The sequence below is a fragment of the Phaethon aethereus genome, assembly GCF_964289735.1.
Source record: "Phaethon aethereus genome assembly, chromosome: 23".
Classification (NCBI taxonomy): Eukaryota; Metazoa; Chordata; class Aves; order Phaethontiformes; family Phaethontidae; genus Phaethon; species Phaethon aethereus.
Window position 1 is genome coordinate 4,515,724 of NC_138599.1, and position 16,613 is coordinate 4,532,336.

Below are 16,613 nucleotides of genomic sequence, written 5' to 3' on the forward strand. Positions count from 1 at the left end.
CTGGCAGTGACAGCAGAATAAATAGGAAATGCTCAAGATCCCACTCCTTCCTGGATCTGAGATATTTTCCTAAAGACGGGACAAGAGTTAAGCTTCTGTACAAGGCTTCCTGTGCTTCTTGTGCTGTTCTTTAAGAGCAGGTGATGTATTAGCTCTCAAAGGGTGTGTTAATGTATTGGTCACTGCTGGCCCAGCTCCAGCCTGTTCTCTGCCCTGGAATGCTGTTTATTGTCAGTTCATGAGACGTGGTTTGATATGCCAGAGTCCTTAATGCTGTGAACATCTAGTCTCTGCACTGGAGCATAGCATGTAAGTAAACAGGATGGAGAGAGAAAATACTGCATTCTTGGTTTTGATGGAAGGGTAGCCAAATGCTGACAAGGGAAAGGTGATTGGCATGTGATCACATAGGGTCTCCCTTGGCAAAGATATAGGGACCCAGAAAAGAAATTTGACCAGTTAGAATGGAACAATCTTCAGAAAGGCATTAAAAAAGCACATCTCTGAAACCTCTGGGGAGATTTACATCTTCACATCATGATTCTCTCCGTTCAGCTCTGAGCTGTTGCAAAGACTTGTGTACTGCAGAGCCCACAGAAGAGAGAAGCTGATCCTCAAGTTCCTTCCACAGCATCTGCTGGAAACTGGTTATCCTCTCTGAAATAACAACAGCTGGTGCCCTGCTAATGCAATGTGAAGAGTAGAGTTCAGACTCTCTTGTTCCACTCCTGCGTTCTGCGCTCTAGACCAGTGAGCTGAGTTATCAGAAAAATTTGCTCTTCTGCACTGTCTTCCATCTGGGAACCATGTCAAAGCCCAGTGGATAAGGAAACTCAGAGAACGAAGTCTGCTTACCCCCCAGAAAGGTGGGAAACCCTGTGCTTAAGTGTACTGAAGATGTGGATGTCGGCTCATGTAAGTTCAGCTGTATAGTAAAGAGAAATGGGCACTTCCAGGGTGTAACTCCTCTCATCTGAAGGCATTCATCTAAAACAGGCCAAAAGAATTCTCCCCATTGATTGCAGAAAGAATCTAGACAGCAAGCTCAGCTGTGGGGATCTACACCTATGGCACTGCAGGAAGCAGGGGTGGGTGTCTCCCAGCCTAGGCCCCTGCGGACAGGCACTGCCAGGCCAGTGCAGCTCTCATCTGACCTTCTGTGAGTGGGAATTCATGTGGAGCCAGACATCCACAACTGTAGCTGCAGCATGAAGATCTCCTCCCGGCCGGCTGCAAGGTCTCATTCCTCCAGCCTCTTGAATACCATGCATTATGTTGTGTGGGTGGCAGAGCCCCAGTTTCTCCAGTGCCACAGCTTGTTCTGGTTATGGGGGCTAGAGCTCCCAGAGAATGAGACACGCTTCACTTTCTGACAGGAGAAAGAGGCATGGGATTTGTCTCAGCTGCTTTGCTGGATGTCATTCTTAAATGCCCTAGCACAGTTTCTTCCTCAGATTCGGCACCTGAAAGACAAAAGGCGGCTAATCCAGAAGATTCCTTGACTCTGCCTCACTTTCCATTCAGCTGGTAAGAGACCAGGAGCAAAAGGATGGATGATGAGGCTCTGCTCTGGATTTCATGAATGGATGAATGTAGAGAAGCAAGTGGGGATTTTGAGGGGATTTGGAAGCCTGCTCCAGGATTTGTCTGGCACACAAAGCATTTATAATACTTCCAGCATTATCATAACATAATGCCAGCATGATTCAGGGCCCATTCCAGCTCTCAGTGAATAAAAAGTGTAACTCCTATCACCATCAGTAGGAGAGGGTTCCCACTTCTGATAAGTTGTAGTTTTGCATAGCCCATACTCTTCTCTTGTCCTGGTGGCACAAAGAGAAGACTAAGACGCTTTCATGTGCTGCTGTGAATGAGTGGGTCTGGTTGCCTATGTGTGTGGGTGCTGAGCAAGCTGCATGAGTAACGCTGCCTCGGAGCAGCGCATCGTGGCCTCTTGCAGAGAAACGCAGTGTGACAGTGGAGTGGGTGCCTGGGTTACCTCCCCATGGGCTTGTCTATAAATACCACCTTGGTGCTGAAGTGTTCTGGCTAAACTCCTTAGATTTCATCCTTTGTTTTTCCATCTGTTTAGCAGCTTCTAAAGCTAAAAAAGAAATGTGTACCAACGCATTTCTCTTAACACAGGTAGCCCTATGAGAGCCAGGACTATACTTACCGGAGGCTGCATGGGAAAGCCCTTGGGGGAGTCCGGCTTCTCAGGGAATGAGCAAAAGCCAGCAAGTGCCAGAGAGTGACATTGCTCTGGCCACACGGGGCCAGACTAGATGATCTTCTATGACCATTCCATCTGAATCCCATAGACTGTGACGCGGAAAGTAAACCTGGAGCTGTGCTGAGACACCTTCTGGCTAGTGCCTCCAAGTGAACTTTTTTCAGCTTCAGCTCATGTCTTCCCCATCCAACCACAAAAACGTAGTGCCACCCTTGTACTGATGCAGTAGTCCTAGGGTAGGAATTAGTACTGTGGGAACCACTGTCCCAAGGCCTTCAGCCCATCTGTGCACAGGAGAAGCACAGCAGAGTGCTGTACCCTTTACAAGATTTTCTGTATGCATAGATGAGGGCAACACTGAAAGAAATCATTCATACTGTTTCACTGGGCGTAGGAGCCATCGTCCAACCCAGGCCAGCAATTACACTGTCCTGAGCAGTCCAGCACTGCCGGATTCAGATTCAGACTTGGTGGAAGAGAAGCATAACTTTGCTATTTTCTGTGAGTCCCTGCGTGCCTGCTGTAGCTGTATGTCTCCCTGGTATGTGAATAACTCTGCAGGGGCCTGTGACAACATGCTAGATAAGTCACTGTTCTCCTGTGGGCACCATGTCACTTCCCATGCCCTCCTTGCCCTGCCATCCCTCCATCCCTGTGGGGGAGTGTAACTGCAAGCCCAAGGGAAACGTTGGAGTTGGTGGAGTGTACAGGAGGTGAGCGATGCTGTGCCGTAGCCATTAACGAGGTACATTAACCAGATGATGAGGGAGCGGCCTGACAGGGTTGTTAACTCCTGTCCCTCACTGTAACAAAGCTGTAAAACCCTCCGGAGAGATCAAAGTGAGAGCAGCACTGCACTCTCCTCGGTTGAGTCCAGGCTGAGAAAAGAGCAGCTTTGCAGGAGGAATTTTGTTAGAGACTGGGTGTGGTACCTGGAACCTATTTTGGTTCTTGAATAAGTTGATATTTCTTCTGATTAATAGATGTACATGGTGGTTGCTGAGAGGCAGATCCATGAGTGGGCTGGGTCTCTGAAGGAGGGAGTGAGACATACGGAGTAAGCTGCAGTCCTGTTCTGAACTGTGAGCTTGCTGGATGCTGGAAGCCTGGCAGGACTGTGCAGGGATGTCATTTGGATGGTAAACCTGCATGACTGAGGCAGAGAGGGTGGGTTTTTTGTGTCTCCAATGGTCAGTATATACCACTGCCTAGCTCAGGCTCCAGGGCTGAAGAAGGGAAATATTTGTAATATCATTTATCTGCCTCCATGAGGAGCTTGGTGTGAATGTGTGAATGGGAGGAGAATGGTGCTGTGATTAAATCCTAGCACAGTTTATGGTGGGGGTCAGCAACCCGTGACGTGTGTCTGCCAGGGCAAGTAGGCAGGTTTGGGACAGCAGAAAGCAGGGCTGGACCCTGTGGCTTTTTTGGGGAAGCTATGGCTGTGCTCAGATTAGCAGGATGCTTTAAGATGCTGCCTCACGCAGTGGTACTGACAGGCAGCCTCTTGCTTCCTTGAGAGACAGCTTTCACCTGACTTTCTAGTGGCACGTTTTGCTTCTAATTTGGGAGAGAGAAGTATAATCTGGCACAAGCCTGCCGCCCTTGAAAGGCTGCCAGCCAGTTTATGGCACTCTCTGTCTGCATGCTCCCTCCAGCCTTGGTGAGATACAGGAATATTCTATCCTTCCCATCCTCAGCTCTTGCAGTAACTGCAGCAGTGCAGTGCCCCAGGAGAGGCTGACTTGGGCTGTGTGATGTGTGGTTGCATGGACATTCAAAGGTTTATTCAGATGGGCTGTGATCCATTTGGATGAACGGCAGCCGGTTATGGAGATTAGAGCTACAGAAGTCGCTCCTAATGAATAATTCTTCCAGTATCTGTCTTATAACAGTGGCACATCCACAAGGCGTGACTCCAACATATTCATTTTAAGAGTGTGTGCAGCTCCTGGAATGACCTTCTGCGAGAGTTTGGAAGTATTTGCTTCTGTTTGTCAGTTAGATGAGCATCATTTCTGGCATGATTTTTACCAGGAAAAAAGTGCAAGTGCTAAAATTGGGAGCATTGAAAAGATTGAGTGGAATCTTGAGTGCTAAGGGTGGGGACCAGGACAACTCTACCTGCGTGGGAAGCCGTTGGCGTGTGCATGAGTTGTCTGTACAGCGGTAGGCTCTTTGGGCAGTGGGAAGGATGCTGGTAGATTGGTACGTGCTAGCTTGGCCTGAGCAGTGAGGTTCAGGCGTGGCACGAGGTTGTTAAAAGAGACTGTGAAGCAATGTGATGAGAGTTCAGCTCATTCCTGGGTGGCTCCGTTTGAAGTCATATCTACCTTAGACAGAGTTAGTTACTCTAAGCTGTTAGTTACTTTAGCTCTGAAATTCTCCAAGTGCAAGCAGCCAGTGCTCAGCCAAGAGTATTGAGAAGGGGGCCTGGCAGGCATAACTGTGAATAAAATTACTCTAAGATGAATCCCTTGGCAGCAAGGTGGAGCTGTCTGGATCCTGGAGGTGTAGAATTATCTCTGCCTCGAGCCTGGCAGACTAGCCTCAGGAAGAAGCAAAAATGGCAATAAAAGGTGCCTTCCTATAAATAAAGCCCAAAGGACAGTAGGAGAGGGAGCTGCCAATTTCTGCCCTTTGTGGAGGAGTAACTGTCCATGGCATTGTGAGGATACTGGGATTATTGTCACCATGATGATGTGAGGAGGTGCTGGGGTCAGCAGCAAAACATTGCACAACTTAAACCTATTGCTGCTGAATACTTCTGGAATTTTGCACTAGCAGGACACGTGTGTGGAAGTGGAGCTTTGACCTGTGGAGCAGGGGCACCTGAGATGTCTCCCTGACACTGCCCTGTCCCCTGACTTTGGGAAATTTGACAGCTCTGAAGCCCCTGGTGGCAAAGGATTTGTTACAATCCTCTGAAGCTGTCACCTCACACATACACCTCTTTTCTTCCTCCAATGTATCTTTTAATAATGCTGCCAACATTATTTCTCATGGCTGTCTCGTGCGCTCTGTGCTCTGCCTAGCAGTCCTTTTTGTCTCGCCCAGGCATCTCGTACCATAGCTTCCTAATGGGAAGAGACTCTGGCTGCTGAAGTTAATAACTTATCCAACTGCCTGAGTCATTCTTGTTACAGAACAAATTGTGAACTATGCAGCAATTCAGGGCTGAGACCCCAGTCTGTGGGGGGAAAGAGGCTGCAGAGTAGGCGAGTGTTTGCATCCAGGTTGGGACCGGCACACACACTCCTCTGCTGCTAACACTATGGTGCACTTTCGGCTTGTAAATCCTGGGACATTTCCCAAAGCAGTGTTACATTGGGTAGATGTGGGGAAACGGAGGATCAGGGAGTCCAGGGAAACCTGTTCGAAAGGGAGCCTGCAGAGGAGACAGAATGAAACAAGGTCTTCACTCTGCGCTGAGAAAACCAACACATTCAGAGAGACTGAAAGAAGAAATTTTTCCCTTTTTTTTTTTTTTTCAGCATGACAACAACTTGGAGGAACAAGTGTGCCAAGATGTCCTCACAGATGTGCCACATCCCCCATTTTCATAGCCTGCATTCTGTGTTTTTCAGGAAGCCCCAGTACCTTGAGCTGCAAAAAGGCTTTAGGGCCACATGCAGCACTGAGCCCTTCTGAGTCCAAGCAGCACTGATTTCTCCCTCTATGTCTCAACCGTCGTTACTGGTCTGGCTCATTATCAACTGAGTCAAAGAGTTTAGTAATTCTTGTTTTTAAAGATTAGTCATCTGTAGGAATGACATTTGAAAGACTGACAGTTCCAATCAAATGACAAGGGCTGCTCTTGTGATTGAAGATATTTGTTTAATTAAAAAAAAGTTAAAATCAAACTGACTAATTAAGTGTTGTACCTTGAGATACAAGCAAGGAAATTACAGATGTAGTCCTACTCGCTTGAGGAAGCTACCAGGCTGCCATCACATGGGTTGGACCAGCCTAAAGGGAGTGTGACGGGTCCGTGCTGTAGCTCTGTTGATACTCTCCTAACTCAGTTCCCTCCTTGGGCAAGGGATGGCCTGCCGCTCTGTCCCTGCCGTGCAAGGTTGGTGACAGTCGTAATAATAACGATGTAATTTGCCTGGTTGATTTGAGATGCACCGTAATTACTGCATGATTACCATGTTCTTAGAGCAGCCATTACAAAACTCTCCAGTTTCTCAGAGCTTCCCAAGGGCTTGTCTTGCTCCTCACCTTGCAATTAAAACCCTGCAAGGGAGTCTGTCCATCAGCCATGTCTGCATCTCTCTTTGTGTCAGATTACATGTGCATGCTTTCAGGAACTTGTAGATTAGAGTTCCCTGGTGCTGAGACGCTCTGCGGACCACAAGGAATATTTCCCTACATCCCAGCTAGTTTGATGGCAGGATGGTACTTGGCTGAGCAGGTCAAGCTTTTGCAAGTGATGAAGATGCTCTTGGAAATGGCAGGGGCTGGTGAGTGGTACTGGGGAGCTGGGCAGTGGGGAGAGGCACTCGTAGGTACCTGTCCTCCTATCCTCCTATGAGGGTTGCTTGTTCACTGCTTTTTTGGGTTGTGAAACTGTTGGCTTAATTCTGTCTCCAGCTTTTGTTTGGCTTCTCCATTTCTCATTCATATGGAGAAGATCTGGGCTGGGTTTGGCCTTTGGGTGATTCTAAAATTAGGAGAAATTACCTTCCCCAGGAATGCACATCAGATTGGTGTGAGTTGCACTTTGCCAGCACCTCAGGCATCAGTGCTTGTGCCATGTCTGTATTTAGCCTGTGAGCTACTTAGGCCTTGTGATTCCTGTCCAAAAGTAGGCAGCTATTTTCATCTCACCTCTAGAGCAAGCTGAAGTGCAAGTGAGCCAAAATAACTAAGCCACAGGGGAAGCCAGAGTCAGGACCAGGCTTAGATTGGAAGCTGTACAAACTGGTAGATTTAGCCCGTGCCTTTCCCGCTAAGAGACAAAGTAAGAGCCAAATCCCACCTCCTTGGGCAATGCTGGAATAGCTCTGGGTTTATTGGATTGGCATATGGGGGTTTTATACTAGTAGAAGAAAATAAATTGTTTCCTTCCAAATGCCTCTCAAGTGGAAGACAGGCCATGTTATTCTGACATGTCAAAGGTTCCCAGGCAACCTCCATGTTCACTGTGGAGAAAGGAGGGGAGGGAAGAAGGACGAGTGCATCACAGGAACCCCTGTGTGCTGCCTTTCAGCAGACACAGCAGGGTTAGGAGACCCTGCCGAGTTTTGGCAGGGACCAGAAATCAAAGGGAGATAATTTTAAAATGACCTTTCTGTTTCCAAGGAGAAGGTTGTGTAGGTTTGTGGCTGTACTAATGGACTGCAGAACTGCAAGTGGCGATTGATTGTGTTGCAAGCTGCTGAATTATAGTTGAGCGTTTGCTTTATCATCTCAGATCCCCCCCTTCCCTTTCCACGCTGTATCATAAAAGAATCGATGTTAATCCCTCAGTCCCATTAGTGACTTTTGCAGAGGTCACAGGCTGGCTGACTCTCTGTGCCCTCTTTGACCACCCAGCACTGAGCAGGGCTTAGGATTTGAGCCTCAACTTTTTAAAGAAGCCATCTACTGGGGATGGGAGCTGGGGGGTTTCTCTGTAGGTTGGTGTAACAGTTTTGGCTATGATTTTTTGACCGACTGCTAACCAGGGAGCTGAGAGAGCTCTCAGTGCCATGCTGCATCTTTGCTAGATCTCTCACACAAGGCCATAGGAGAGAAAACCTGCGAGAAATACTTCTGTGACTCAGTGAATTGCCCTGTCCCTCCAAGCACTGCTGCTACAATATAAATATATTTCTGCAGCACTGGGATATGCTATGATGCTGGAGGGTTTGTTGCTTGGGCAGCAGCTAACAAGGACTCGAACAGGCTGCTTGAGTAGGGTGCAGCAGCTAGCCTGGGAACCCTGGCCCTGTTGCAGGCTTGTCTGCAGTGAAAAGGTAGTTTGCAATAAGGCAGAAATTTAGATGTGAATTTATAGCCCAGAAGCTCTTCAGCTCGAATTACCTGCATGGCTGCTCTTAGTGCCTCTGAAATACAAAGCAACTAATTCCAGGCTTCCGTAGCTTCCTCGTGAGTGACACGTGTTGGAAGCGGCGTTGTGGGAAGGAGTGCGGAGGAGACGCCACGTGTGGCTTTACAGCGTGCTGGGAGCGCTCTGCCTCCCCGAAGCAGGAACAGCACCCATTGTGCTCCCACGGCAATGGATGCTCTTCACTGCCTGTCCAGAGCACCTCTCAGCCCGGACATGTGCATGCCATCAAGCAGCTCTGACAATAGCTCCTGCAAAGCAGTTTTCAATTCAGTGGCATCTTGAGGGACTTGTGCTTACAGCAGCTGGTGTTTTGAAAAGTAATGGAGAATTTGGATGCCTTCATATTTTTTTCTCTGGCCTTCAAAAAAACCTACCCTTAAGATGATGTTGGTATGGAAAAAAAGAAAAATCTTGCTTTTCAAAACTAAATCCGTTTTTAAGGTATTTAGGGTGCACAGTGGTGGCCTGCTGCAGTGGGAGAGGGCTAGTTTGCTCACTAGCTCTGCAAGGCTTCCTTTTTTCCCCTTTTTAAATGCGTTAGAATCAGGTTATTAATAACTTTTTAAATAGAGCAGGATTTTTTTTTTCAGGGGTGAAAAAGGGAAGAGCTCAGTAATTAAAAGTAAGTGCTGATGGCTAAGAAGCCAGGTCTCAGGTACGGAGCTGGGGACCTGCCTTCCAGCTGATGCTGAAAAGTGTGTGCCATGTGCTGCGGGCCCCGACCTGCAGCTGAGCGGTGTGATGGGCCTTGCTGCACTCCCCTGGCCTCATCCTCCTGGCAAGTCAGAAGGCAACAGTGTGTGGAAGCTGAGCAGTCTCATCTCCAGGTCTGGAATTGGGAACATATTGCAGAGCCAGCTGGGAGATAAAATTAGGGCTTGCTGGGCACAGCTCTTTGTATTTGATGGTCATATTTGTGAACTTTCCCAGGTGCCAGTTTGATAGGAGGCAGCCCCCCACGTATCCCACCAGCCCGGGGTTCTCAGATGCACCCACAGAATCCCACACCCGGAATTCAGACAGTATATAAAAGCCTGGGACTTCTCTCAGCTGCTAACAACAAAAGCTGTGAACTGCGTGGTGGTGAGGTAATCTTATTACAGCATTAGTGAGCATGGCAGTCTTTCTTCTGACAGCCATGCCCGTTCTTTCATCATCCAGCTATGTTATGCATGTTTAACTTGTTAGGCTTCCTTGGGTATAGGGAGAAAGGCAAGTCCACATGGAGCCAGGTGTTAGCTTGACACGTTTGGCTCAATGATTCAATCTTGTAGGTCCCGAAACAGTGGTCTTCGCTGGCCTGCTGGTTGGAAAGGCGAGGCTTGGTTGTTATGGCCTGCCGCCTCTCTTACATGAGGAATCACGTAGAAGCGCATGTCCTCAAACCCTTTGGACAAAGCATATGCAAAGCCTATTATGGAGCTGTGGAATTTAGTCCAATAATGTTGAAATTGGGTCATCCTTTGTTAATGTCACTTTTTAAAATCTATGGAAGTCAGCAGTGCACAAAATATTCAGTGCAATGCAGACCACAGAGGTGGAAATAGAGAGTTTGGAAATATTTCTGTTTCTGACAATGTTGACATGGTCTTAGCTGAGCAAAGGGGATAACTCAAGGTATCATTGTATCTCCAGTTCGAGAAGACTTGATAAGAGAAGCCCTTTAGATGAGCTAATTGTTGGACACTCTTTTCCCAGCATTCATTCAGCGTTCACCCACAAGCAACCTTGAAGAAAACCGAACAATTTTTCATGGGTGTCATCAGCATTTCCCCTAAGAAAACAACTCCCAGTTGTCTTTCTATTTTGGAAGTGGGCTGTAGGTCAAACAGGTTTTCATCTTGATGGAGATGCTTTTTAAAAACCGTGTGTGAACTGCAGCCATTTATCAAGATGTACTGGGTGCTGTAAATGCTTTCTCATCCGAGACCTGAGTCAACCCACAGCTTTCCTGGCTTGAGAGAGAGTCTGGACCAAGCATTGCCAATCCTGACAGATAGACCAGTGCATCCTCCAAAAGCAGCAAAGGCAGCGCTGCCTCTACAACAGGCAGGACTTCCTGTGTGGCCAGGCCAAGACTAATGAGACTCTACCAGGCACCCAGGGTCCACATCAGCCTTGCCACTTTCTGTTGGCAAGTGCATGACACATTTTTTGCTTCTGCCTTGCTTTTCACAAGAAGATTGCAAAGCCCAGGCTCAACCCTCTTCAAAAGCACTGTAATAAAAGGATACTTGCCCCTTCCAAGGCATTCCTCTATGTGCCTTTGGAGCAACAAGGAAAGGAAGTGCAGTGACTGTAGCTAAGGATGTCTGAGAAATCCCGGACAGCACTTGGGCACTGTGGTGATGATTGCAGTGTAAGAACCTGTACAAGACAGCAAACACATTTAGGACAATGCTTTAAACCTTCTAAGGTTTTAACAGAAGATCTGCCTTGCTGTTGGAAGCAGTGAAATCTTGGGAGTAGGCAGTGTGGTCTGCATAAGAGCAGTGCCATTACATCTCCTGTCCTGTTTCTAGCTCTGGCCACCTCTACCGGCATCTGCAGAGGTGGAGCAGCATTGAGGGAAGGTTAATCCGGAGAAGAGAAATTTTCTGATGCTTGTTAAAGTTTGGCTGAAGCTCTGAAACTCAAGGGTTTATATGTTTTCCAAACTGGTGGGTGGTTCATTCTAATTCTGGATATGCAGTTTATTCACATACACAACTAATCCTTTTTTGAATCCTGTTAAGTTCTTTTTGTTCTTAGTATCCTGTGGCAATAAGTTACAGAAGCTAATTGTGCTTGTGTTAGCTCCCTTGATCCACTTTGCTCATGCTTGCTTTAAATTTTACGTGTTGTTCTGAGAAGCTTGGTTAATATTATTTTTTTCTGTGAGATAATCTGTGTTCTTGATCCCATTTGTTGCAACAGGGCTCAAGGGCTCAGGACTGGAGGGGAAGAGTAGGTCAGGTTTTGCGTCAATTGTTGCAAGGTTGGGGAAATTCTGCAATTTCTGTGCCCCAGTTTCTCTAATAGCTTGGAAAACTCAAGGAATGGCCTCTGTGTATGTATGGCCTCTGTGTATGTAGCCAAGGCAAGTGTAGTGACAGAACTAGGGTTTGCAGGTGAAGCTGGGCAAAACTATGAAGTAGAAAAACAGCCTCCTAAAAGCACGCTTCATTTCCAGGCTTTTCCAATACTTCTGAATTTCCTATTTTTTGTGTTTAAAAAAAAAAAAAAGAAAAAAGAAGAACACATTATTTCTCTATTTTTGGACACAAGAATTATTTTAAATTTTTAGAAGAAGGAAACAAATGCTGGATGAAGAGGTGATGCAAACCATCACCCTCTATCACAGACCCAGTCTGCATTGGCTCAACTTTTTTGATTCCCGTGCATTAATCTGGTTCTTCTCTATCTGGCAGATTGGTAATGGTGGTCTGAAACATTTCTGAATCATTCTCACTCCCTTTCTTGACTTGCGATTCAAGCTTCAGGTTGTACAGATCAGCTCTGGCTCAAGGATGGTGCCTTGCCCCTTGCTGCATCGTGCAGCCTTCTGGTAGGGCTGGGCTGCAAAGCCTCTGTCCTTTTCTCTCGTGAGTCCAGAGAATCTGAGGTTGAAGTTAGCACCCCTGATTAAATCCTTGAAGAACAAGCAATTCTGCGTGCTCATTACTCAGTTCTGGCTATGTTCTGCTTAATAACTAAACAGTAATTAGCTCCACAGTTTTGCTACTATACTTATAATAGCCCCCATTAAAGTTATGGGTTTTTTAGACAGTAATGGCTTACAGAGTAATTAACGAGCACGAGGCTTTTATTACTACCTTTATTTTTAGCCTGTGCTTTACGAGCCTTTTCTGCCAAATACCAAAATCTTAGGCAGAGGCTTGTCGTGCCCGTCGCCTGCCACGTGGTGTGGACAGGCGCAGGGCTGCCTATGGAGCACCTGGAGCCGGCCACCTGTGTGCCCGCGTGTGTCCAGAGGAGCCCGGTGGGAGAGCCCTGGTCCCCAGCGCCCGCTGCGCTGTGTGATTGCAAGGGAGAGCTGCAATTGCCCCATGCCTCAGTTTCCTCCTCTGAAAAGCGGGCACGACAATGCTGCGTTCGTGTGCCAGCGGTTGTTTTATGTGCAAGACGACTGGCTCAGGCGTGTGAACGTGGCTGTAAATTCGGAAGGGTTTGTTGGGCTGCAGGGGTTGTGGTCCAGCTGCTCGGTGGATTGATGTGGGCTGAGCGGAGGGACCAGCTCTGAATTGTGCTGCTTCTGCATTATTTTTCAGCGGGGATCAGGACCAGTTGCTATTGCAAAGGTGAAAAAAACCCTGTGTTTAGGGGATACTTTGCCCAGGGGGAAAAGCTATTAGTGAGAATATACTTTGTATCCTGAAGTATGAGTGTTTATTTTCTTTGTAAAGCTTCTGTTGTGGGATTCGGCTGTGTGTGTTTGTTATTTCCTGGCTGTTTTGTAACATATATAAGTGTTTGGTATGTTTGTTTGGGTTCTGTGTGTGTGTTTTTCTTACATCTAGACAATATTTTCACTCCTGTGACTTATGTATATATACAAATTCAACTCAAGCAGTTCTTTAGTTTAACGTGTTCTAAATCACTTCTGTTCGATGTGGGAAAACCAAGGAGTAATGACGCTGGGGCTGATCAGCCCCAGAGGAAGAAAGAAGGGAGAACTGACTGTAAACCAGACTGCAGATCAAATCAGTGTTTCCTACAGTAAGTGTCAGAGCTGACGCCAATTAACTTGATTTAAAAAAAGAACCTTCAGCATTTAATAATCCAGCACGTTACTAACACATGGCTCCAGGATGCGTTAAAGCTTTTTTATTAGATGAGTGCCCTTTTAATATAGTCATGCCTCCGTTGCCCTCTGCCGGAGGATGTGAAATCTCTTTCACTATGTGGCATAGCCATTCTGCATGTCAAAATATATTTCTGCTAAGGAAAGTCTTTCCAAACTATGCAAAACACCTTTGTTTTAGAAGTATTTTAACCCCAAAATCGCTTACATTTGAACTGGTGATTTGTGACTTTTGCCTGATTTTTCAAAACTGAAAGAGAAAGTATACTTTCTGTAGTGGAAAATAGAGTTTGATCTTTTTTATTCATTCATGTTTAAATTTGTTTTTCCTCCTTCTTTTTCCCTGTGGAGGAGGAGATAGCAGAAGCCTAAAATTGACAGCCTGAACAAAGCCAGGTTGCATTTCGAATGCTTTCAGTGGGAAAAGGAGAGTGGTATTATGATGGGGCAGGGCTAGAGTGAATGCTTTGAAGAGGAGCATCATTTTCCCCAGACTAATTTTTGTCTAGCCTCACTTGTGCCGTAAACAGCAACAAAAACCATCATTTGGCTTTGGTAGCAAGGGATTTTTTGGACATGGGGCAAGCCCTCTGCCTTGGGCTGTGAAGCTGTGAATTCTCTCAGCAGCAGTATGATGGTGTATTTCCTAGCTGGTGTTGTTCACAGGAGAAAATGGATTTCACCTTTTGCAGCTTTAACATGTGACGGTGAGGTGGGAGTGCGGCTTTGTTACACTGAGAACTGGCGTCACCCTGCGCTGAGGCCCTCAGTTGCATTAGCGTGTTGGGAGGGAACGCGCTTGAAATACTTCGTCTGGGTCCAGATTTGGTAGCGCTCACAGCAGCCCCAAGTGAATTCTTACGATGTCCTTCAGTCAGGCTTCTCAGGGTCATCAATAAAATCAAATCGCTTCAGGAATTAGCAGTGCGCAAATGTCTTTGCTGCAGAGCAGAGTACATGGTACACCGTGGATGCCGACAGGCAGCTCGGGGTGCAGAAGCGTGGGTCAGCAGCTGGGGGTCAGGCTGCGGTCTGTGGCTCCATGTTCTCCCCCAGCTAACAGTCGCCATCTGCGATTCAGATCCCTACTGGGGTTGTATCCCTTTGGGCGCGTGGAGCGCGCTGTATATAGGGAAGGGAACATTAATTAGAGACACTGCACGCGGGGTATCTGATTCACATCTGCAGCCCACGATTGCCGATAGCGCAAAAGGAGCTCAGCGTTCAGCCAGCCCCAGGAGGACATGGGGACGAAGCGTTCCCACGGCGGAAAGCACTGTCCCCGGGAGCTCTCTGCTGCCAGCCCGAGCAGAGCTGCAAAGCAAAGCCAACAGCTCTCTGCTGGGGCACAAGTGGGCTGTGTTGGCCCAGCTGGAGCACCAAAGTGACAGATGATTGACCAGGGAGCTGCTAAATGCTCTGTAGCAAATTAAAAGGAATCGATCCTGAAAAGACCAATGCACAAATCGTTGGGGCCTGCTCCCTTTCCCCTGTGTTGAAGGGATGGAAATCAGAGTAGCACCCCAGCCCAAAGGTGCACATTCGCCATCATACGAAGCCGAGGGTCAGCCTGTCCTATGGGAGGATGCTGAAAATTTGAGTCTGGATTGGCAGGAGGCAAGGAAAAGGCATCTTTAAGGTAAGAGCACTGTATTTGGAGGAAGCGGCCCTCAACAAACGGGGCATTTGATGCATGCCAGCCCACTGTGGCAGCTTGCCAGGTGCTGTGAATTGACTCTGAGTGACTCTTCTAGCACGTTGTTTCCTCCCACCCCCTCACCAGTGGCAGAGTCCTGTCCTTGGTGCATTTGCAGCGAAGGCGCTTTACCAGGCAAGGTGTTCAGTCTTTTCAGAGCTGCCCCTTACAGCTATGCCCTACAGGGATACTCAAGGGACATGTTCTGGCTTTACAAGAGGATTCAAAGGATGCCAGTGCTCAGTGCCCTCTGTTCAGGCACTGACATCAACTGCAGGGACAGCAAGGATAAGGCCAGATGCTCTTTCCTCAGGGCACTGTGTGCTTTGGTAGTGCTAGGCCAGCAGGATTTCTCTGGCTCTGAGAGCTGGACAGGGATGCAGCATAAGGCTGATGTTTGCTGGAGTAATTCCTCCTCTTCCTCCCTGGTTTATTTTGTCTGGATGAGGCTGCTTTCTCCAGTTCTGAAAAAAACAGCAACAAATCTGCATTACTGGGAGATGCTTCCATGAAAGTCTGCAGGGTGTCCAGCTGCACAGAGCATAGCCTTGGTCTGTGAAAAGCTTTTTCCTGCTCGTTCCCTGTACTTGACTGCAGGAAACCCTACTTTCCATAGAACCAGCTGTGTTTAGTGGTTGGTTTAGAGCTTTGTGTTACTTCCTCTGGACACCCTTCCAGAAGACCTCCTTCTTATGACCCTCACTAGCTGCAGCTTGCCCTGATCCACCGCAACCTCCTTCTATACCGCTGAGTCCTTGCATTTCCTAAATGCAGTTTGCTAGCACATCTGCTGATTGCATCCTCTGATGAGGGTCTCCCGAGTGAGGCTTTGCCTCTGTGCATGGTGCTGGAGGAGGGTGGGTGCACATGAGGAGGATGGGTTCCCAGCTCTGTAGATGCCAGCACCATAATCTCTGGCACAGGTTTTTGTATGGGAGGTGGCAGATCCCTCCCTGGTGAGAGACCTCTGGGTGAGGAACTGGCTGTTTGCTAGAGTTGGCCTGCAATTTTTCGATGAGTTGGGCTTTTGTAAGTGTGGAGATAAAAAAAAACGGATTTGCTGAAACTTTTGTTGAGGGATATTTACATGCCCCTTTTAAGGACAAAGGCCAACCTGTGTTTTCCCTACCCTTTGTTTTCCCTGGTAAATTAATACCCCTGTGATTGAAGTGCTAATTTGGAAGCAGCAGGTTCTGTCCAGCAACTTGAATATTGCTTGCTTGCACTTTAAAAGGACAACCCATCAGTTCTTGGAACCATTTCACTTCAAGTCTTCCACTGGGCTCAGTGCCGGAGGCTGACTGTACAGCCCACTGGTCAAGGGAAATTCAGATCAATCCAAATTGGGCTAATCGGGGGTTTGAATGGATCTCTCCATGACTGCCCCATGCAACCAAGAAAAAGCAAGCTCCAAGGGTCTCGGGAAAAATATTTGCAAACTAGCATCGTATCTACAGCCCAGGCTTGAGGAGCTCCCCTCTGGTCTAAGGAGGGGATCTGATAGTTTCCAGGGCACTGCAGTGTCAGTGACTGACCAGCCAGCCAGCGGCTCTGCAGTGGGAGATGAGTGCTTTTCCCCAGAGCAGACTGCTCCCTGCCTTCGACTGCAGTATTCTCTGGGCTCTCGCTTGTCTGCAATGCAGCCCTTTTAGCAGCGGGCTAATGCATTCCCCCACATGGGAACAGTGGTACTAAACTGCTACCCATGTTTGCAAACTGTCCACCGTGCGCGTCCCTGCTAAGTGATGTGCTTTGCTTGCCAAGATACTTGGATAAAATACAGTCTGCTTAAATCTTGTATGTGCTTATATTGAATCAAACT